Source organism: Rana temporaria, chromosome 3 (assembly GCF_905171775.1).
Source record: "Rana temporaria chromosome 3, aRanTem1.1, whole genome shotgun sequence".
Lineage (NCBI taxonomy): Eukaryota > Metazoa > Chordata > Amphibia > Anura > Ranidae > Rana > Rana temporaria.
The window spans coordinates 435,838,313-435,860,808 of NC_053491.1; the positions used below are offsets into that span (position 1 = coordinate 435,838,313).

The window sequence follows — 22,496 nt, forward strand, 5'->3', positions numbered from 1 at the left end:
CCGCGGGCAGTGTGAAAGGGCTCTGAAAGCACTCAGGCTTTCACATTGGGATTGCAGATGAGGCTTCTTTCAGGCGCTTTACAGGCTATTTTTTAACGGCAAAGCGCCTGCAATCCACTCCAGTGTGAAAGGGGTCTGCTATTTTTACCGCCGACGCTATGGGCGGATTTGCGGCGAGAAAGCATTGTGGGCTTTCACACTGGAGACAATGGAGCACCTGTTTGAGGGCGAATTGCAGTCGCTATTTTTAAACGCTATAGCGCCTTCAATATGCCCTCAGTGTGAAAGGGGTCTTATATAGAGGCAGACCGATATATCGTCCGTTTTTAGGAAATCGTCATCGGCCGATTATTGTGCAAATCAGGCCGATTAGCGGCCTCAACACGATACCCGGCCCGCCTGCAGTACTGAGCAGTGCCCCCGCTCCAGCAGCATGTAAAATGAATCCTTCACACGGCCGGCCACTATAGAAGGGAAGGAGAGTTTCACTGATGCGCACCGCCCCCCTCCCCCGGCGGGCTGTAACAGAGGAACATCATTAGCATATCACATTCACAACAAGCCTCCTTGTGATAGGCGGAGCCTGCTGGCTGCTTCTATGTCACTTGTTATGTGATTGGCTGGTCAGCTCATCAGCATCTATCTGCATTCACCTAGCCCTATCAGGTGCATGCAGATAGATCCCAGCATGTATGGAGGGTAAGTCACAAAAATTGAGTGTGTGCTACTGTGCCCCCCCCCCCCCTGCAGACTTTATTTAATCTCCTTTTAAAAGGAAACCTGGCTGAGTGAGGCTGACAAGCTGGCATTGAGAAAATGGATGAGGATGACTCTGGCTGCATATGAGAGTTACATTGTGGAGATCCTCTTCACAATGTAACTCTCATCCTCATCCATTTTCACAATGCAACTCAATCCTCTTCATCCCCACCCAGCACCACCCACCCCTCTCCACCGACCCCTCTCCACAACGCATCCCCACCGACCCCTCTCCACAACGCATCCCCACCCACCCCTCTCCACAAAGCATCCCCACCCACCCCTCCACAACGCATCCCCACTCACCCCTCTCCACAACGCATCCCCACCGACCCCTCTCCACAACGCATCCCCACCCACCCCTCTCCACAAAGCATCCCCACCCACCCCTCCACAACGCATCCCCACTCACCCCTCTCCACAACGCATCCCCACCCACCCCTCTCCACAACTCATCCCCTCCCACCCCTCTCCACAACGCATCCCCACTCACCCCTCTCCACAACGCATCCCCACCCACCCCTCTCCACAACGGATCCCCACCCACCCCTCTCCACAACGGATCCCCACCCACCCCTCTCCACAACGCATCCCCACTCACCCCTCTCCACAACGCATCCCCACCCACCCCTCTCCACAACGGATCCCCACCCACCCCTCTCCACAACGGATCCCCACCCACCCCTCTCCACAACGCATCCCCACCCACCCCTCTCCACAACGGATCCCCACCCACCCCTCTCCACAACGGATCCCCACCCACCCCTCTCCACAACGCATCCCCACTCACCCCTCTCCACAACTCATCCCCTCCCACCCCTCTCCACAACGCATCCCCACCCACCCCTCTCCACAACGCATCCCCACCCACCCCTCTCCACAACGCATCCCCACTCACCCCTCTCCACAACTCATCCCCACCCACCCCTCTCCAAAACGCATCCCTCTCCACAACGCATCCCCACCCACTTCTCTCCACAACGCATCCCCACCCACCCCTCTCCACAACGCATCCCCACCCACCCCTCTCCACAACGCATCCTCACTCACCCCTCTCCACAACGCATCCCCACTCACCCCTCTCCACAACTCATCCCCACCCACCCCTCTCCACAACGCATCCCTCTCCACAACACATCCCCACCCACCCCTCTCCACAACGCATCCCCACCCACCCCTCTCCACAACGCATCCCCACCCACCCCTCTCCACAATGCATCCCCACCCACCCCTCTCCACAATGCATCCCTCTCCACAACGCATCCCAACCCATCCCTCTCCACAACGCACCCCTCTCCACAATGCATCCCCAGCACCGCTCACCCCTCTCCACAACACATGCCCACCCACCCCTCTCCACAATGCATTCCTCTCCACAACGCATCCCCACCCACCCCGCTCCACAACCACCTCTCTGTACCCCCTCCTCCACGGCCACCTCTTTGTACCCCCCTCCTCCACAGCCACCTCTCTGTACCCCCCTCCTCCACAGCCACCTCTCTGTACCAACTTTCTCCACAGCCACCTCTCTGTACCCTCCTCCACAGCCACCTCTGTACCCCCTTTCTCCACAGCCACCTCTGTACCCCCTACCTCCACAGCCACCTCTGTACCCTCCTCCTTCAGAGCCACCTCTCTGTACCCCCCTCCTCCACAGCCACCTCTCTGTACCCCCCTCCTCCACAGCCACCTCTTTGTACCCCCTCCTCCACAGCCATCTCTCTGTACCCCCTTCCTCCACAGCCACATTGCTGTACCCCTCTCCTCCACAGCCACATCTCTGTACCCCCTTCCTCCACAGCCATTTCTCTGTAACCCCTCCCCTCCTCCACAGCCACCTCATTGTACCATAAAACAAGAAAAACTGCGCACAGATATGATAAGGGCAAAGGCAGCAGCACTAGTGGGATAACACACAAATAAATAACTTAAAACGAAGAGCTGCGCCAATAAGTACCGATTAATAAATTGACATGCAGGGGCTGGTATGTCAAAAACAAAACACAATAGACCAAAATACAAATGGCCAGATTGTGTATTGTCAGGGCTTTTTTTCTCAGACAATAGGTGCAGGAACTCCCCTTTTCCGAGTCACTTGTTTTCTCTGCCCCTACTCACCTCCGAGCAACGTCCCTTGGTCCCATTCCCTACCCACCTCCCAGTTCCGACCCTTTTAGACAATACAGTGCCAAGAATAATTTTGTTGTGCTAAGTCAATTGTATGGAATTTGGTTTCCCCTTCAGCCAGCAACAATAGATCTTCCTAACATCGTACCACCCACAACAAAATTCCCCCCAGCAACAGTAGACTCCCGGCAGCATCAACAAATCTCCGCACAGCCAGCATTTAAGACTCTCTGGCAGCCATCAACAATAGACCCCTCCCCCAACAGTAGATCTCCTTCAGAAACAACTGCCCCCCCAGCAACAATTGGTCCCCCACCAGCAACACTAGACCTCCTCAGCAACAATAGACCCCCTGCAAAAATAGATGCCCTCCAGCTAGATCCACCAGCAGTGAGCATCAATACCCTGCAGCACACCCCAGCACCCCTTGACATTACATACAGTCAGTCCAGGAGGTGCTGGAACTGCGTTCCCCCGCGTTCCCGCTGAAAATAAAAACCTGGGTATTGTACATTAATCACCTTGATTGGTAGGTCAGTATAAAATGAAAAAGTTGAACCCTAAATCATTAGAAACTGCACAAATGTGATTGGTTAGGATGACAAAAACAATACACAATGTATAACCCAACCAGTGCTAATAGATTGGGTCATCTAAAATGATAATATTAAACCCAGGTAGTGACTCAAAATAAAACTAGTAAATTGCACATGTAGCGCTCACCCCCGAATGAGCCGCTGATTCGTTTTGGGACCGGCTTTCCAAGTTATCTTCTTGACTTGGTCCAGGGGTGATTTCTGTGAGTGAGAGCAAAAAGCAAGTGTCCAGACACCAATTCAGTTTTTCAATGCTTTATTCCAAGGCCCAACCTGGCCAACATCAACATGACACACGACAGAGAAGGTTGATTAGCGTAGAGGAACTTTTAGTATCAGGCCTTGGATATGAAGAGAGAGCAAGCCTGCTCCCAGCAACAGTGTAGCTCAATTCGTCGCCACCCCAATCAGGGTGGGCAAAGTGCCCCCGGACAGGCAGCTATCCCAGGCCTGGCAGCCGGAGCGTCTCCTATAAATCACTGGGAGGAAACTGACCTCTGCCACAGGCCTGACTTAGGGCCTCTGCCACAGGCTGGATAATTTTGGATTTGTGATAAAACAAAGCAAATCCTCCCAGTCAGTTCAATCAATGTCACCCACTGACAGCTTGAGCATACCTGTCATACGGTGCGGTGACCGGATCCCCGATGGTTCGTCTGGGCCTCCTGGACAACCTCTAGTTCTAGGTTCTCCCGGGCCAATCCCCCATCGCACAGCTCCCAGCCTAGGATCCTCTAAGTAGAAGGCAGGGACCCAGCAAGTCGCAGGGGCCCCATAGTAGGAAGAGTTTTCGCATGGTACACGGCCTCAGCATGGCAGGGCACGGTGGCGGGGCCCATGGATGCGCGTACCCTGAAGGTGGGTACCGCACCTGGAACTCAGGCCCCGCAAGCAGAACCCGCCAAAAGCGCCTGCCCCAGATATATCCTCCCCCAGCATGCCTGACAAGGGAAGACTCCTCTGATTGGCTGCTGGGAGCAGGTGGGTCTGCCAGAATCCCTCTAGCGCCAACTGCCGCCCAGGGGTGTCAATGTACCCCTGGAGCGCAGACTGACCTACAGGACAAATTCTGGAATGGACAGCAGCCTGAATTTCCATAATTTGTGAATGGGAGTAAAACTAAGCCTCCCATTCCCACTAACTTTTGTGTAGTGCCCGTACTGAAAGTTGGGGGGGCGCTACACACATAACCAACAAATTTTCCTCAAAGAAGTCCAGACCATTGTAAACCTGTCAGAATGTGTGACAGCAGCAGAGTCCACAACGGTATGTAATGAATCCTGGTTCCAAAACTATGCACATCACCCGAGTCAGAAACAACAGATAAGGTGCTCACCACCGATAACAAGATGTATGCTTACCAAAAGGCAAGCCCAAACAGCAGTTGACTGTGACCCAGCCACGGTCTTTGTTTGCACGTAGAAACCGGGAGTGTGCCAAAATTCAGGATATAACACAGGGGATAGATGAGCAAAAAGTTGTCTTCCCAATTGCAACAGTCCGCAACCAATAAATATGCTCAAAGGAAGGAAGGAACACAGAGCATAGCGTGATACTCCTCTTCCACCAGATCCAGCAGTGTCTTCTCTCTACCAAACCTCATTGTACCCCCCTCCTTTTAAAATGACTAATATTGTATTTCTCTTATTGTCCATGGACAGACAGCTTCTTAAATCTTGACAACTGGGTTATGTTCCTGTTCACAGGAGGGGACTAGGTAGAAACATGTTAGATAATTAATACATGTTATTTTAAACAGAGTTGAACAACCCCGCCCAGGGGGTGGTCCCTCCAGACATAACCCTCCTCCCTGCAGTATGCATCCTCAGTTTCGTTATGCCTAGCTAAGGAGAAGGACGTATGGCTCCCTTTGGGCCCAGCTCCCTGAGGAAAAGTTTTATTTTATTTAATTTTTTCTTGAAAGAATCTTCTATCAACTGTCGGCTGAGAGACAGGCTGGATATTTAGATCCTTGTAGTCTTCTCAGTCCGGCCAGCGAGCGTGAGCACACCTTTGCAAAGAGGCTGGGTCTGCCACGACATACCCCATGACTCCTGGGGTGGCTGGTGAGCTTTCCGCTCCGAGGTCCACATATGACTGAGCTGTGGTGTTGTCTCACTCAACGGGCCGACACCTACCTCCATTTCGGTTGTAGGCCTGTCAGGAATGCATTAGTGAGTGCTCGCTGGATGGGTAAGTACAGTCCCTGCCGCTTAGGTTGGTTGGAACGGCCGGGCATTCCTGGGGTTTGGGGGTCCTCCTATCCTCCCTTCACTGCTCCTTTTCCCTCTGCTGCATTGCTAAAATTGCTGCTGTCGGGGGGGGGGCCTTACAGGGGGGACTGTGGTACGTCTGGCCTGCGTTTTCTGTGGGGGTCTTTTTACTGTGAGGTGTTTTTGCTCTTTTTTACTGTGAGGTGTTTTTGCTCTGTTTTTTGCCTAAGATAGGCTTTCCCTGTTTAAATGCAGCATTTTGGCAGCGCTGGCGCCATTTTTTAGGTGGTTTTCAATTGCATTGAAAACTCCCATTGGCGGCTATTTTGTTGTAGCCACGCTATGGCGCAGCTTATATTGCAGTCGGCCATTTTACTGTGGCCGTGATCTAAAATGCTCGGTGGCCATCTTTGATGAGTCTTTGGCCTCTAGTGCTGGTTCCTACGGCCACACAGGTCTCCTCACAGCTACCTCACGGCTTTATCTCACATTTTTTTTCTTCCTCTCCACACGCTGTGTACTGAGGGCGGGCAGCAGCGCTGTGCAGTCTCCTCCTGTGGTGAGTCCCCTGGGTAACCCCCTGGTCAGCGCAGCAAGAGGGTGGGTTTTTTATTCTAGCCTGAATAGGGCTTCTGTTTTTGGAGTCAGTATCTGGGTTCTTCTTCCCCAAACATGCCTGAGGTGGCAGCTGGTGCTCCTGCACCTGGGATTCCCACAGACACTTTGCTGTTAGTCCTGGTAACTTTTGTTACCAGGGTGGGAGTGGAGTGCGGGCGTAAGGGGGGTAAAAAGCGCCCCCTCCCCCCGCTATCTCCTGGGGAAAAGCTCTGTATCAGACCAGGACCTGGCTTCGGCTCAGGTTCCTGGTTCTGTTTTATCTGGAGCCGTGGACCAGGTACTTGTGAGGATGACCCCTCACTTGGGTCGTGCATGACAAGGCACTTGTTGGTGCGCTTTTTAATGCTGTAAGGGACTCCCTTAAGCTGGATAGTGCAGCTGGGCTTCCGCTGAGGGCTCTGTCTTTTTTGGGTCACACAAATCAGACCGCTCTGTGCAGGTTTTTCCTTCTGTGCCCTTCTTTGATAATTTCATAGATGCGGAATGGGTAAAGCCGCAGAAGGCTTTTGTAATCCCTCACCCCCTGGCGGTTCGGTGTCCCTTTGAGGAGAGCCTCTTCAAGAGGTGGACTTCTCCTCCGGTGGTGGACCCTCCGGTTGCCGGGGTGAATAAGGTATCCACTCTCCCTATTGCGGGAACCCCTGCTTGTATGGATCTCCCCAAGTACTGACCCTTTCCATGTTTACCATGCTGGGGTCTGCCTTGCGGCCTATTGTGGCCCCAACTCTGGGGTCTCAGTCACTCACTGAGTGAGCATTTTGCACCAGACTGTGGAGGAGCACAGACTCTCTCCCGAAGTTATTAGGCTAGCGGACCAGTTGGTCCAGCGCCTTTTATATGTCTGTGATGTGTCACTGGATGCCGCGCCCTTGATATCCAGGGCTTCTGTTTCAGAGATGGTTTTATGCTGCCACCTCTGGTTGAAATGCTGGTCTGCTGACCAGGCCTCTAACATATGCCCAGGCGGATTTACCCTTCTGTTCCCAGTGAAAGAGTATACAGTGAGATTGGGATCATCTATGACAGGAAGAGGAGCAGGCTCACTGGAGAAAATGCTGACTGTGTTTCCTGAACTACAACCTGAAGCTCTTAAACTGGGAGTACCAAGAGAACTTTTACGTGATGGATGCGGGTGAAGTAGAGAATCGGGGACTGTAACTGAAGCAAAAAGCCTAAAACTAAAGAAAATTTGCACTTTTGCATTGTTCACAAACTTTTTTTATTGCTGTTGATTACGTTGATTTCTTTCAAAAGTTTTGATTACCTCACCTGTTTTTGTGCATGTTTAAGATATATAGTTGTTTATCTAAATTACATACATGTGCACTGATTGGAGGCTTGTGTACTTCTGTTTAATAAATGGTTAACTTAAAGTGGAGGTTCACCCGGAAATTGCTATTTTTAACCTTAGATTGATGCTCATTTAGTCTAGGGCAGTGATGGCGAACCTTGGCACCCCAGATGTTTTGGAACTACACTTCCCATGATGCTCCACTACACTGCAGATTGCATGAGCATCATGGGAAATGTAGTTCCAAAACATCTGGGGTGCCAAGGTTCGCCATCACTGGTCTAGGGGAATCGGCTAGTTTATTTAAAATCGAAGCTGTACTTACCTTTTTAGAGAGCGATCTTCTCCGCCGCTTCCGGGTATGGGCTGCGGGACTGGGCGTTCCTATTTTGATTGACAGGCTTCCGACGGTCGCATCCATCGCGTCACGATTTTCCGAAAGTGGCCGAACGTTGGTGCGCAGGCGCAGTATAGAACCGCACCGACGTTCGGCTTCTTTCGGCTACTCGTGACGCCATGGATGCGACCGTCGGAAGCCTTTCGGAAGCCTGTCGGAAGACTGTCAATCAAGAAGGAACGCCCAGTCCCGAAGACCCATACCCGGAAGCGGCGGAGAAGATCGCTCTCTACAACGGTAAGTACTGCTCGGATTTTAAAACAACTAGCCGATTCCCCTAGACAAAACGAGCATCAATCTAAGGGTAAAAAAAAAATGTATGGGTGAACTACCGCTTTAAGCAATTTTTTGTATCCCTTCCTTATTATTTAACTGAACTGTTAGATTTTATGAAATGAAGGGAAAAAAGAAATAAAAAAATCGGCATCATACATCGGCCGCAAAAATCGGCATCATACATCGGCCGCAAAAATCGGCATCATACATCGGCCATCGACCGTCTGGATTTCTAAATATTGGCATCAGCCAGAGAAAAACCCATAGCGGTCTACCTCTAGTCTTATACTGTTCTCTGCTGGATGGAGATTTGTGCAGCAAGTTCCCTGGTGGTCTAGTGGTTAGGATTCGGCGCTCTCACCGCCGCGGCCCGGGTTCGATTCCCGGTCAGGGAAACTGTGTTTTTTTTGGTATTTTATTTGGAGAGATATATTGCTCTTCTTTATATTTTTATATAGATGCAATAGCATTGGTTTGTAAATAAAAGGCAGACGTGACACTAAGAGCCGGTTCACACTGGGGCGACCTGGGATCGCCCCAGTGTGAACTTTTACCTACTTGTAGGCAACTTGTACATGTTGATTTTAATGGAAATCGCCTCAGAAGTCGGATCACTGTCTTAACTGAAGCAACAATACAGGAAGATAACATACATTTCTCAGGCAAACCCCTCCCTCCCACCAAGCTGATTGTTGTTTAAATGGCCACTGGAAAGCCTCCTATCCTGGAGGCGACTTGAAGTTGCCTTGTAAGTTGCCTGATGATTCATACTCAAGTCGTGTCCAACTTGCCTCCCAAAGTCGTGCTGGAAGTCGTGTTGCCCCTGTGTGAATGGGCTTTTACGCTTTTAGAATCCTATTGTAACTGTAAACATACAGCCAGAGCCACAATGGAATGGATCAGGGGTCTCAAACTGGTGGAACTACAAGTCCTATCATGCCTCTGCCTATGCTTGTAACTGTCAGCCTTGCAATGCCTCATGGGAATTTTAGTTCTGCAACAGCTGGAGGGCCACAGGTTGCCTATTCCTGGCCTAGCCAGTGTTTGTGTGTACAGTGTGAAGTGCATTTACTAAGGGAAAGAAAATCCATCATACCACCCCCTTGTCAGGATGGAGCTCTGCCTTGTTTACATAGGCAATTTGAGACCTTTGGTAAGATCAAAGAATATTCATGTGTTAGAATGGCCCAGTTAAAGTCCAGACCTAAAGCCAATTGAGAATCTGTGGCAAGACTTAACAATTGCTGTTCACAGACGCTCTCCATCCAACCTGACAGAGCTTGAGCTATTTTGCAAAGAAGGATGGCCAGAAATGTCACTCTTTAGATGTGCAAAGCTGGTAGAGACATCCCCAAAAAGACTTGCAGCTGTAATTGCAGTGAATGTTCTGAGCAAAGGCTGTGAATACTTATGTACATGGGATTTTTTTTCATTTTTTATTTTTAATACATTTGCAAAGATTTCAAACAAACTTCTTTCACATTGTCATTATGGGGTATAAGGAAAATAATGAATTTAATCCATTTTGGAATAAGGCTGTAACATAACATAAAATGTGGAAAAAGTGAAGCCCTGTGAATACTTTCCGGATGCACTGTATGTGAACCCAGCCTGAGAGAAACACTGGCTGCAGCTGCTTTCTGTAGCTGCTGCCCTGCGGTGCTAAACTGGTTAACAGCTACAGTATATCAGCATGAGGAGGGAGCTGCTGAGCAAAACGAGTGTAATAGACTATGTCAGCCAGCACTTCACTGTGGGAACTAATCCTGAAGAGAGAGAATCTACTGTAATCAAGAGCATTTGAACTGCATTTCCCAGAGAGATATTGCTGGTAGAAAGGGAAAGAGCTGTATTTTCTCAGGCTGTACATAACACAGCTTCCTCTTGCCATAAGGGAGACCAGAGAGTACACATTGCTGTCCAGTGGGCACCACCACTAGTGCACAACGAGAGCCTGAGGAGGATCCGGAGTGCTGCCTTTCTGGGTGCCAACAGACAGAGTCACCTGGGTGCAGAGCAAAGAGTGGACTGTGTGTGACTGGATGGTGAGCTACAATATCACTGAGACTGGTTAGCAGCTGCTGTGGGAATTTACTGTCTGCTGCTAGAGAGACTGAGCCCTTTAGGAACTGACCTTACAGACATCTAGTAGCCTTATTGCTGCCTGCAGACTGGACTGGGACTATTCTCGTCTACACCAACGGTACAACTGGTCCCCAACACTATCCAGCTGAATAGTTAGAACTGTACTTTTACAGCTGCTACACAGAGACCCTTACCTGTTGCTTATGCTAAGAAATACCTCTCAAGGTATTGCACCATAGTCTAGCCATTCTCCTAGAGTGCACTCTAAACAAGTTATAGTATTATTATTCACATTGCAGTTTACATTATAGTTACATCGCTGTACACCGAGAGGGACAACGGCAGAGCAGAGCAAACTCCACAAGCGGTGCCATGTGTTCAGTGGAGAGGGGAGGGGGCGATCTGTGCAGCTAACCCCGGCTTCAGAATTGTGAACAGAGAAGCCGATTCATTGGCTGCACAGATCGAGCCCCCTCCCCTGTCCACTGAACACAAGAGGAAAGAGATCTCGCAGTGGCCATTTTGTTGAAGCCAAAACTGCTGCAGAGCCAAACATTCCTAATTTCCCTGGACAAAGGCAAAATCCCAAATCGGGACGGCCTCCGATCGGGACGAGGGTCCCAAAATTGGGATTATCCTGGGAAAATCCGGACTGTTGGCAACTATGCCAGATGTGTCAGAGGGACTGAGGTTGTTCTTGGAGTTGAGGCACAGAACAGAGAATCCAAATTACCATGCAACCCCTGGAGGCGTAGCGCTAGGGATGCATAAAAATATGTTTTGTTGTTGCACTGACACCAATGCTGGGAGCTAATATTACAGTCACTAAAAATGAATGTTGGGGGTTATTATTTGAGTCATTGACACCAGTCCTCAAAATTTCCACTCGCCTACTAGCATTTGGCGAGTGGATTTAAGATGGGGGCGAGTGATGACAGGGCTGCATGACCAATCTCCCTCCAATCTGTGCCTACACTTAGAGTCCCGATGAGATTGGCGGCCGAAGAGGAAAGGTGCATGCTCGGGAAAAGTAGTTTGGTTAGCCGCGCACAGGCAGAGCAGTACACAGGTGCTCTGCTTACAATTCTCATTAGGCCATGGGACCCAACAGTATGACCTCTCTGAGCCTGCCCCCCCTCCCCCGACCAATGTAGCTGGAGAGCAGAAAGTAATGAGTGAGGTGGAGGATTGCAAAAATTACCACTCCGGTGCAGCGCTCACTGAAAGTTGCCCTGACATGAGAGTGGCAGCCTTCTAGTTTGTGCCGTTTTCTTCTCCTTGTGCTCTATGTAAGTGTCCAACAGTTTAGCCTGAGCACCGTGAACAGACTGGTCTCAATGTGTGCTGTGCGCTGTCAGTGTGCGCTGTGCTATGGTGTCAATGGCTGTGCAGTTGTGTGGATCTCAGCGCTGGATTGTACTCCCTCCCGCTGTGCTGCAGCTCCTCTCCTCTCCGCCAGCCTGAATAAAAGGGGGAAGTGGGGACATGCAAGCGTGGAGCCGCACACACAGGCTCCTGATGATGAGATGAATGGGAGAGAGAGAGAGAGGATGGATGGGAGTTGCAGAGGAGACAGCAAGAGAATGGGGAAGAGACCCAGTTCTAGTGCCCTGTCCCTTTGGTCTGCCCCCAGTGCCCTGTCCCTCTGGTCTGCCCCCAGTGCCCCGTCCCTCTGGTCTGCCCCCAGTGCCCTGTCCCTCTGGTCTGCCCCCAGTGCCCTGTCCAATTTTGTTAAAGTTGTTGTTGGTAATATTTAATTTTGTGACTTGATTCTGCATAAAACATTGTCATTCCATGAGATAATCTACAAGGGCGATGCAGTGGGAGCGTGCCCCCTAGCCGCCCGGGAAGCCCAAGACGTCATATAAAGTCCACCTGGAGGGAGGGAGGAAGGTTTCCCGCCGACGTCATTTCACAGTGACTCAGTAGGGAAGTGGTTAATGACCAGTGGAGTTTATGGTCTTTTTTATGAACGCCCGAAAATCCCGTTCAAAGTGCCGTTTTTTTTACCTAAAAACGCATAAAAATGCCAAACACTAATAAATGCTAAAAACGCTAATAAACGCTCAAAAACGTGGCTCGCCAGCCTTTTTGTTACTTCAAATATTTCAATAAAAAAAGTTTGTATTAAAAAAAAGACAAAACAAGATATTACTTCTTACCTGATTGGCACACTTTTTGGATTCGTGTACGTATAAGTTTACAAACCCTATAGAGAAGAGTATTTAAAACAAAGAACTTCAATATGTTTTAGGCTGGATTCACACCTATGCAGTTTTAGTGCTTTTTGCATTTTGCAGATTTGCACTAGAGCCCATTTAACATGGTTTCCTATGGAACACGTTCTGTAGTGCATATCTGCAAAATGCAAAAAGCAGTAAAAATGCATAGGTGTGAATCCAGCCTTAGGCAGCTTTCACACTGAGGCGCGCAGCCGCAGTGACGGTATAGCCGCGCTATTTGTAGCGCGGCTATAGCGTCGTATTTACCGCGATATTCGGGCGCTAGCGGTGAGGTTTTAACCCCCGCTAGCGGCCGAAAAAGGGTTAATACCTCCCGCGTTGCGGGCGGTATTACCGCGGTATTACCGCAGTATTACCGCGCTTTCCCATTGATTTCAATGGGAAGGCGCGGTGAACACACCGCTCCTATACCGCGGTAAAGATGCGGCTAGCAGGACTTTTGGTGCGCTCCTGCTAGCGCACCGCTTCAATGTGAAAGCCTTCGGGCTTTCACATTGAACACTACAGGGCATGATTTTTCATGCGGTATAGCAGCGCTATTTTTAGCGCTGTACCACATGAAAAACGCCCCAGTGTGCAAGGGGCCTTAGAGAGTGTTGTAATTAGGCCTTCTGCCACTAGATGGTGCTGTATTTCATTCTCCGTCAAATCAGATTTAGGGTTATGGCCGTACACACAATCCGAAAATCGGACAACAGATCCTCCGTTTTTTTTTGCATGCTAGTCTCATATTGAAAATGAAGAGTTTACTAAAGTTACGAAAATTCTCGTATGACAAAATAAAAAATCGGAACTGATGTCGTGTTGAAGTGTATTTGTATTGTATTTTTGAACGACGACTGTACTGATTAAACAAACATCATATGATCTGGTATTGTACGAGAAACATTTTTGTGCATGTCCGATCGGAAAATATCGGATGAACTATCGTGATCGGCTCTCGAAAAGCTCTGTACTAATGATCAGATTTTCATCCGATCGCTTTGAAAGTGGTATTTTTCATCTGATTTTTGGATCGTGTGTATTGGTCATTAGGGTTGACGGGCCTTCAGTGTCTATAGCATCAGTGTGACATCAGCCTGAGCACTTCTGAGAGCATTCTGAATTCATTGACATGTGCATTTAAAGGAGAAGTACAGCAAAGGTTCTCTTGTGGATCACAGAAGTGCAGTTTGTTCTCCACTCCTGTGACCCGTTTTCAGCAGACAGCAGGCTGAAGCCTCTTGTTGGCTTACGTCACAGAGCCGGTCCAGCAACAATGAAGTTGGGATCCGCCCACATGCCTGGATCAGCACTCAGCTACCCCAGCGAGAAACTGAGCGCCTGATTCAGTCGCCTCCGCCCCTCCACAGCCCAGTGATCCACTGAGCGAGGAGGGGGCAGAGCAGACAGCGGTGACTGACAGTTAGCAGCTCTCTGCTCAGGGAGTGGTGAGAACTGAGCAATCAGCAGTGTTAGATCGTTCAGTTCTTAGTGTTAGTGTTAGAGGCCGCGGGGGACAGATGCAGCATCAGACCAATGCTACATCCAGCTGGGTAAGTTTGATTCAAAATAAGAACCGATCCCATACTTCTCTTTGAACCTGCATCATTTGACCTACTTCAGGAGTGTTTTGCATTGCCATAGACTTGTATGGAAATTCAAAACCTGTTTAAAGGCACACACCGGCAAAGCCCAGGCCTAGGGCAGCACTTTCAAGGGGGGCAGCAAAAAAGCCACCTCTGCCCCACCTGAGACTCTATTGGCCACAGGTTGCTAGAGCCGCCTTGCGTCTAGCAACCAGTGACGTCACGGCTGCAATTCCCTGTGCCTGCCCCTAATTCATAGCGGAGGAGGATTTAACTACTCCCTCCTCCGCGCTTAGTGCTCGTAGAGCCCAGAGTTCCGCCAGTCAGGTGGCGACAGAGTGCAGGGCAGCCGAGCAAAAAGCACCAATCCGTTGCCGACAGCAGCCACTGCTGCTGGGCAGTGGCGACTTCACACAGCAAGCGGGCAGCCAGCCTGGGAGGCTGGCTAGAACCGAGAGCCCGGGAGGGAGGAAGACCTCCACTGCCACAGCGCCATTTTGTCCTCAGCAGCAGAGACGGCACTCCTTCTCCAACCTCCACTCCACTCCCAGCTGGGACATCAACAGGAAGACAGGCTGACCCAGGGCCCAGAGGACAAGGACGAGTGGGAGGTAGGTGCATCACACACACCTACCCACAGAGAGGGGGGCACAGGAGGGACTGCACGTAGGGCTAGGGGATCTCCAACACCCATTCTCCCCCTCTTCCACCTCTCTTTCTCTCCCTCTGTCTTTCTCTCACCCCCTCTGTCTCTCTCACCCCCTCTGTCTCTCTCTCACCTCCCTCTGTCTCTCTCTCTCACCCTCCCTCACCCACCCCCCTCTTTGTCTCTGTCTCTCTCCCTCTGTGTATGTGTGTCTCTCTCTCACCCCTCTCTCTCTCATCCCCCTCAGGCTGACCGAGGGCCCATAGGATGGGCGGGAGGTAGGTGCATCACACACACCTACCCACAGACAGTGGGCAGGGGGGCACAGGAGGGATTGCAGGCAGGGCTAGGGGGTCTCTCATACCCCCTTTCTCCCACCCCCTCTCTCTCCCACTCCTTTTCTCTCATCCCCCCTCTCTCCCACCCCCTCTCTCTCTCTCTCTCTTGCCCACTCCCTCTCTCTCATCCCCTCTCTCAATTTTAGTCTTGTCTAGGCCAGCACAAAACCAAAATACACCACTGATGGTGGGATCTTCCTGCATTGATACTGTATGTGATTACCAATATGGAGTCTGAAGGAGGAGAGAGGGGCCTGGATTGTACTGCCAACAAAATCTACAGAACAAATCTGGCTGAAGTGAAGGTGGAGGAGAGGAGAAGCGTGATCCTGGAAAGCGTACCCACTTGCCAATTTTCAGATTTCAGTACTGTCACACTTTGAATGACAATGCAACACTCTACCCATATGACATTTTTAACCTTTTTTTTCACAAAAATAGAGCTTTCTTTTGGTGGTATTTAATCACCATTGGTTTTTTTTTTTTTGTTTTTTGCAATACAAACAAAAAAAGACCAAACAAAATACATAGGGCCAGATTCAGAAAGGAGTTACGACGGCGTATCTCCAGATACGCCGTCGTAACTCTGAGTGTGAGGTGTCGCATCTCTGCGCCTGATTCATAGAATCAGATACGCCTCACTGTTGCCTAGATACGAGCAGTGAAGTCTCCTACGCCGTCGTATCTTGGGGTGCATATTTACACTGGCCGCTAGGTGGCGCTTCCGTTGATTTCTGCGTAGAATATGCAAATGAGCTAGATACGCCGATTCAGAAACGTACGTGCGCCCGGCGCATTGATTTACGTAGTTTACGTAAGGCTTTTTTCGGCGTAAAGTTACCCCTGCTATATGAGGCGTAGCCAATGTTAAGTATGGACTTGGGACAGCGTCGAATTTTGCGTCGTTTGCGTAAGTCGTACGCGAATAGGGCTGTGCGTAAGTTACGTTCACGTCTAAAGCATTGACTATTTGCCGCGTAATTTGGAGCATGCGCACTGGGATACTTTCACGAACGGCGCATTCGCCATTCGTTAGGAGCGTCAATTACATGGGGTCACAAGGCATTAGCATACAACATGCCCACTACATGCCTACTTTGAATTAGGCGGGCTTACGTCGGACCAGTTACACTACGCCGCCGTAACTTAGAGCGCAAGTTCTTTCTGAATACGTGACCTGCCGCTCTAAGTTACGGCGGCGTAGTGTATCTGAGATATGTTACGCCCGCCGAAACTTACGCAATTCACTGATGTGCGCTGATAGGCACTAATAGGCTGCACTGGTGGGCACTGATAAGGCAGCACTGGTGGGCACTGTTAAGAAGGCACTGATGGGCATTGAAAGACGGAACTAATGGGCACTGATAGGCACTGATTGGAAGAACTGGTGGGCACTGATTGGAAGCACTGGTGGGCACTGTTGGGACTGCACTAATAATCAGGACACTGATAATCAGTGCCCTGATTATCAGTGCTGATGTTTAAAACAATCCGGTTATCGTCTCTTTTTTTCTGCTCAAGCTGTCAGCATGAGCAAAGAAAAGCAGATAACTGTCTTGTGTTTACATTGGTGATCAGCAGATCACTTAGTAAAGGGCCGCTGTGATTGGCCCTTTAACCCGATCTGTGATCAGCTGAGTCCAGAGCGCACCGCAGGGGGCGTGCGGGCAACGTGATCATGGAAGGATGTCCATGTAACCTCTCCCAGCATTGTAAACCTGCGCTGTAGTTGCCTTTTGGCTATAGTGCGAACGGAAAGCGGTTAATTGATAAGCGATTGTAGACCCATGCTATAGAAAGATCAGCAGTTCTGAAGATGGTTCTGCACATTGAGGTTTGAAGAGCACAAAAGGCAAGTGTATTGTAGTGCTAACATGCATGAAAGGTGGAAGAAACATGTTTTTTGTCACTGGAGAACTTCCTTACTGTCTTATAGTGGAATATTGAACTGATTTGGATACACAAATAGAATTTGGAGCACTGGTTTATTAACCAAAATTATAATTTATTGCACTGTTTGCACTTGCTTTTAATTTAATTGCATCTTATTTATAATTATTTAATGAATGTAAATAGATTTTGTTGTTTCATTATAGTTTATTTTAGATTTGTTAAAATTTGTTACTATTGTGATTCGAAAAATTAACATAATGAAAATGTCATCTGAATTTCAAATCGTACATGTCCATAGCTCCCAACTGTCCCTGATTTTGAGGGACTGTTCCTGATTTGGAGCAATGTCTCCCTGTCCCTCATTCTCCTCATTTGTCCCTCATTCCTCCTAATTTTTCGCTCATTTTGGTCTGATCTATATAGATGTATATAAAATTTACTTTTTATCTATCAAAAAGTGTTTTCCAGTGCTAAACCTTTTATTTGATTTCTAAATTGCAATTCCAAAAGTCAATATAAAGGAATAGTAGCCGTAAAAAACACTTGTGGATTTAACCAATCTTGTTTTTTTGTACAATGGCAAGCGGTGTGCCTGTATACTTTTGCTGATAGGTGTCCCTCATTCCCATGCATGTATGCAGGTATGCATGTCTAATACAGAAGATTAGATTATTTGTCAATAAAATTACATACTCCCTTGCCACCCTCTCCTCAATGAGTCCCCAGCATCCTGCTGCCAGTCTGGAAATTACCCAACAAAATGGTGGGTCGCACTATTTGGGAGATGGTGTGTGTTGGGCACCAGGGACTTAGGGCCAGATTCACGTAGACTAGCGGCGGCGTAACGTATCGTAGATACGTTACACCGCCGCAAGTTTTCATCGCAAGTGCCTGATTCACAAAGCACTTGCGATGAAAACTACGCCGGCAGCCTCCGGCGTAAGCCTGCGTAATTTAAATGAGCGTGTGCCATTTCAATTAGGCGTGCTCCCGCGCCGGACCTACTGCGCATGCTCCGTTTCGGAATTCCCGCCGTGCTTTGTGCGCAGTAACGTCATTTTTTCGAACAGCAACGCGCGTACCGTAATTCCGTATTCCCGGACGGCTTACGCAAACGACGTTAATTTTTAAATTTCGATGCGTGAACGACGGCCATACTTTATACAGCAATACGATTGCTGTGTAAAGTTAGGACAGGTGAAACGACGACTAAAATTGCGACGGGAAACTAGAGTAGCGGCGACGTAGCGAACGCGAAAAAACCGACGTTGATCGCCGTAACTGCTAATTTGCATACCCGACGCTGGTTTACGACGCGAACTCCCCCCAGCGGCGGCCGCGGTACTGCATCCTAAGATCCGACAGTGTAAAACAATTACACCTGTCGGATCTTATGGATATCTATGCGTAACTGATTCTATGAATCAGTCGCATAGATACTCTGATAGATACGACGGCGTATCTGAGATACTCCGTCGTATCTCGACTGTGAATCTGGCCCTTAGATCCATGCTAGGTCCATAATTTGGACATGTCACACCTGTGTATACAAGAATATACAGTAATGACAAGGAATTAAAAAATCATACCTGCCCATTGTGAATTGAATTTGATGATACTGCTGAGTGTTCATTTCATCTATTGTTCAGTAATGATCTATAGGGTGCTTAACCTGTTCTGAATACATTCAGATGCCAGCCTCCCCTACTACTACCCCACCCCCCTTTACCCCCCCCCACTGCCTCTTTCTACCTTTTACCCCCCCACTCCCCCCTTCTCCCCTATCCCCCCCCCTCCCCTCTCACAAAACACCATTTCAGTTGTTCTATTTCAGGTTCTGAATTATTTGTACGAAGCCATTCCAGTTAGGGCCCTTTCACACTGGTGTGTTTTTGCCGCGTTTTTGCCACGTTTTCGCTGTAAAAATAGCGCTATTAAAACGCTCCCCATGCCCCTCTCCATTGAAATGAATTAAAAACGCGGTAAAAACGCGGTAAAATCGCAGTGTTTTACCAAGATTTTAACGCTCCGTTTTTACAGTGTTTTTACAGCGGTTTTTAATTCATTTCAATGGAGGGGGCATGGGGAGCGTTTTAATAGCGCTATTTTTACCGCGAAAACGCGGCAAAAACGCACCAGTGTGAAAGGGCCCTTACTGCCACATTTTATTGTAAACTGACATATGTTGTTCTTTTACCTGTTTTTGATCAGTATACGCTATGTAACGGATATGTCCTTTGTAAACTTTGTCTTACCAATAAAAACCTTTGATTGAGAAAAAAATAATAATCAATGCAAGAAAAACAATAGCAAATGTAGTTTTAAAAAATAAAATAAAATAAACAACTGAGGACCTATTATTATTACAAATTGTCAATGCCTTTAAAATTCCATAATCTTCTCGCAAATGTTTTTTCAAATAAACAACTTACCTTCACAGACATACTGTATAACAGACATGCCCGAAATTAGGAGGCATAGCCAAACATGAGTCCATAAATACACTACAAGTATAACACGTTAGAGATTAAACAATGAAATATTAATAAAACACTAAAAAAGTAGTAAAGGTGTTTACTTATCATAGATACAACATTAAGCTAAAAAATTAAATATATTATATATATATATATATACATATACATATATACCGTATTTTCCGGCGTATAAGACGACTTTCTAACCCCTTAAAATCTTCTTAAAAATCGGGGGTCGTCTTATACGCCGGTAACCTAACCTTACCTTATCCCAGAATCGCGGCCGTACGATTTTTCAAAAGCTGCGCCTCCGACGTCTTCTGTTCCGTGATAGGTGGAAACAATCAGCTTCCCAGGAGGCACTGTGTTCAGTGTCCGCCTATCACGGAGGCCCTCTCATCCTGTGTTTGGTGTCCGCCTATCACGGAGGCCCTCTCGTCCTCGGACGAGAGGGCCTCCGTGATAGGCGAACACTGAACACAGTGCCTCCTGGGAAGCTGAATGTTCCGCCTATCACGGAACAGATGACGTAGGAGGCGCAGCTTTTGAAAAAACATACGGCCGTGATTTGCATGTCTTAGGATATGGTAAGGGCACAGTCTGGTCATGTAATGGGGCACGGTCTGGTCATGTAATGGGGCACGGTCTGGTCATGTAATGGGGCACGGTCTGGTCATGTAATGGGGCATGGTCTGGTCATGTAATGGGGCAGGTCTGGTCATGTAATGGGGCACGGTCTGGTCATGTAATGGGGCACGGTCTGGTCATGTAATGGGGCATGGTCTGGTCATGTAATGGGGCAGGTCTGGTCATGTAATGGGGCACGGTCTGGTCATGTAATGGGGCACGGTCTGGTCATGTAATGGGGCACGGTCTGGCATTTAATGGGACACAGTCTGGCATGTAATGGGGCACAGTCTGGCATGTAATGGGGCACAGTCTGGCATGTAGTGGCATAGTCTGGCATGTAATGGTGGCACCGTGAGGCATGACTAGTAGGAAGGGGGTAGTCTTATACGGTGAGTATATCCCAAAACCAAAATTTTGGCTGGAAAATTAGGGGGTCGTCTTATACGCCCAGTCGTCTTATACGCCGGCAAATATGGTATATATATATATATATATATATAAATGTGTGTGTGTGTATATATATATATATATATATATATATATATATATATATTGTTACTTTTACTTTGTATTTGCACTAATAATTAGGATTGATTGAGCTTTCTAAAAAAATAATGCGTAACTATGATTGGGTATACAGATTTAGCAATGTTACCTAATATGTTCTCTGCTTTCAAAAATGTATTTATAATTTATAATATATTTTTCACTTTATTGGTGAATAAAGTTTTCACATGCATGAAAAACATAACTGTCAGTTTAAAAAAATATTGCGTAAAATGAGGATGACTCTAAGCATTAAAGTTTTCCAAAACAGAAAAAGACCCCTAACAGTTTCCATGGCCCATGTAGAGATTAGGTTACAACCTTATTGAAGGCCATCTGCCCGGCTAGCTCAGTCGGTAGAGCATGAGACTCTTAATCTCAGGGTCGTGGGTTCGAGCCCCACGTTGGGCGGTCAGCTTTTTGTTTAATTGGAGAAGCATGATATTGTATATTTGTAACTTTTCCACAGTAGATTAGAGGGGTTGTAAAGGTAAATGTTTTTCACCCTAATGCATACTATGCATTAAGGTGAAAAAACATCCGACAGCACCGCCCCCCGAGCCCCCGTTTTACTTACCTCACCCCTCAAAAGTCCTGCGCGCGTCCCCGTCATCCTGTTCGGTTCCCAGCCTGGCCGTTGATTGGCTAGGTTGGACGGATTGATAGCAGCGCAGCCATTGGCTGGTACTGCTGTCAATCACATCCAATGACGCGCCGGGGGGCCGGGGTCGAATGATACAGTTGGTGGCTATGGCCACCGCTGTATCACGGGAGCGCGCTCGCAAGAGGGAGCTCGCATGAAGGTGGAAAGCTCTTGCGAGGAGGAGCCGAGACAGCCGCCGTGGGGACCCCAGAAGACCGGGTTCGGGGACACCCTGTGCAAAACGAGCTGCACAGTGGAGGTAAGTATAACATGTTTGTTATTTTACCTCCAAAAAAATTCTGCCTTTAGTGTTCCTTTAAACATCAGTTATAAAATGTCAAATCAGAAAAGTTGATTATTAAGCACTGAAAAAAATGCTAGACTGGTATAAATGTCTGTGGTGGAAAAAATATCTTTGATTTTGAAGCAACAATTAGCGATGTACCCACAATGGGAACAGACATAGGTTAATTGTGTAAATGATATAGTATCGCCTTATCTATTAGGATAGGTTTGTGAGCTCCAATTCCCTTTTCATTCTTCCCATTAGAACAGATTTGCTGGCTCAGTGTCAGGCTTTAAGACGCCCATGGAGGCTGAGCATTTTGTTACCTGAGCTCGGGAGTGATAATGGACCCATTGTGTATGCTGCTGGAGGAGGGTAAACTGTCAACCTCCGGCCTTTATAGACTAACTTTTCTGAGACCTGATGGAGGCAGTGGTTGAAAATCCTAACCTTAGCTGGTGACACGCACTACTGTTTCGTCTTGATGTGCTACACACACAAACCTGCTGAAGTAAGCCTGTTGGCCCCTACCAGGAGACTGTGGGTAAATGTCCCATCAGGGCTTCTATGGAGTTTTTTTTAAAGTGGTGGGCTTGTTCATAATTGTCATGAAAAGTGATCTTGTGTTGCGTTCAAGGAAAGTTTAAAGGAGAAGTATGGCCAAAGCTTTTTTGGCTATACTTCACCTATGGATCACAGTAGTGCAGTTCATTAAAGCCTGCTGTTGGCTGACGTCACTCAGCCAGTCCAGGCTCGGGAAAGATACCAACCACATGGTCAGTATCCACCAAGATACTTGGACCGACACCTGGCTCAGCAATCCACTGAGAGCCTGGTCCACTGAGAGCCCCGCCTTGGGTCCCA

At 48.3% G+C, this 22,496-nt stretch overlaps 2 non-coding genes across 2 annotated transcripts; both read left to right on the plus strand.

Moving 5' to 3' along the window:
* Positions 1-8,600: 8,600 nt before the first annotated feature.
* Positions 8,601-8,672, plus strand: TRNAE-CUC. Its single transcript has one exon. It is a non-coding gene; the product is annotated as a tRNA-Glu (tRNA).
* Positions 8,673-21,041: 12,369 nt separating this feature from the next.
* TRNAK-CUU lies at positions 21,042-21,114 on the plus strand. Its single transcript has one exon. It is a non-coding gene; the product is annotated as a tRNA-Lys (tRNA).
* The last annotated feature ends 1,382 nt before the right edge of the window (positions 21,115-22,496 follow it).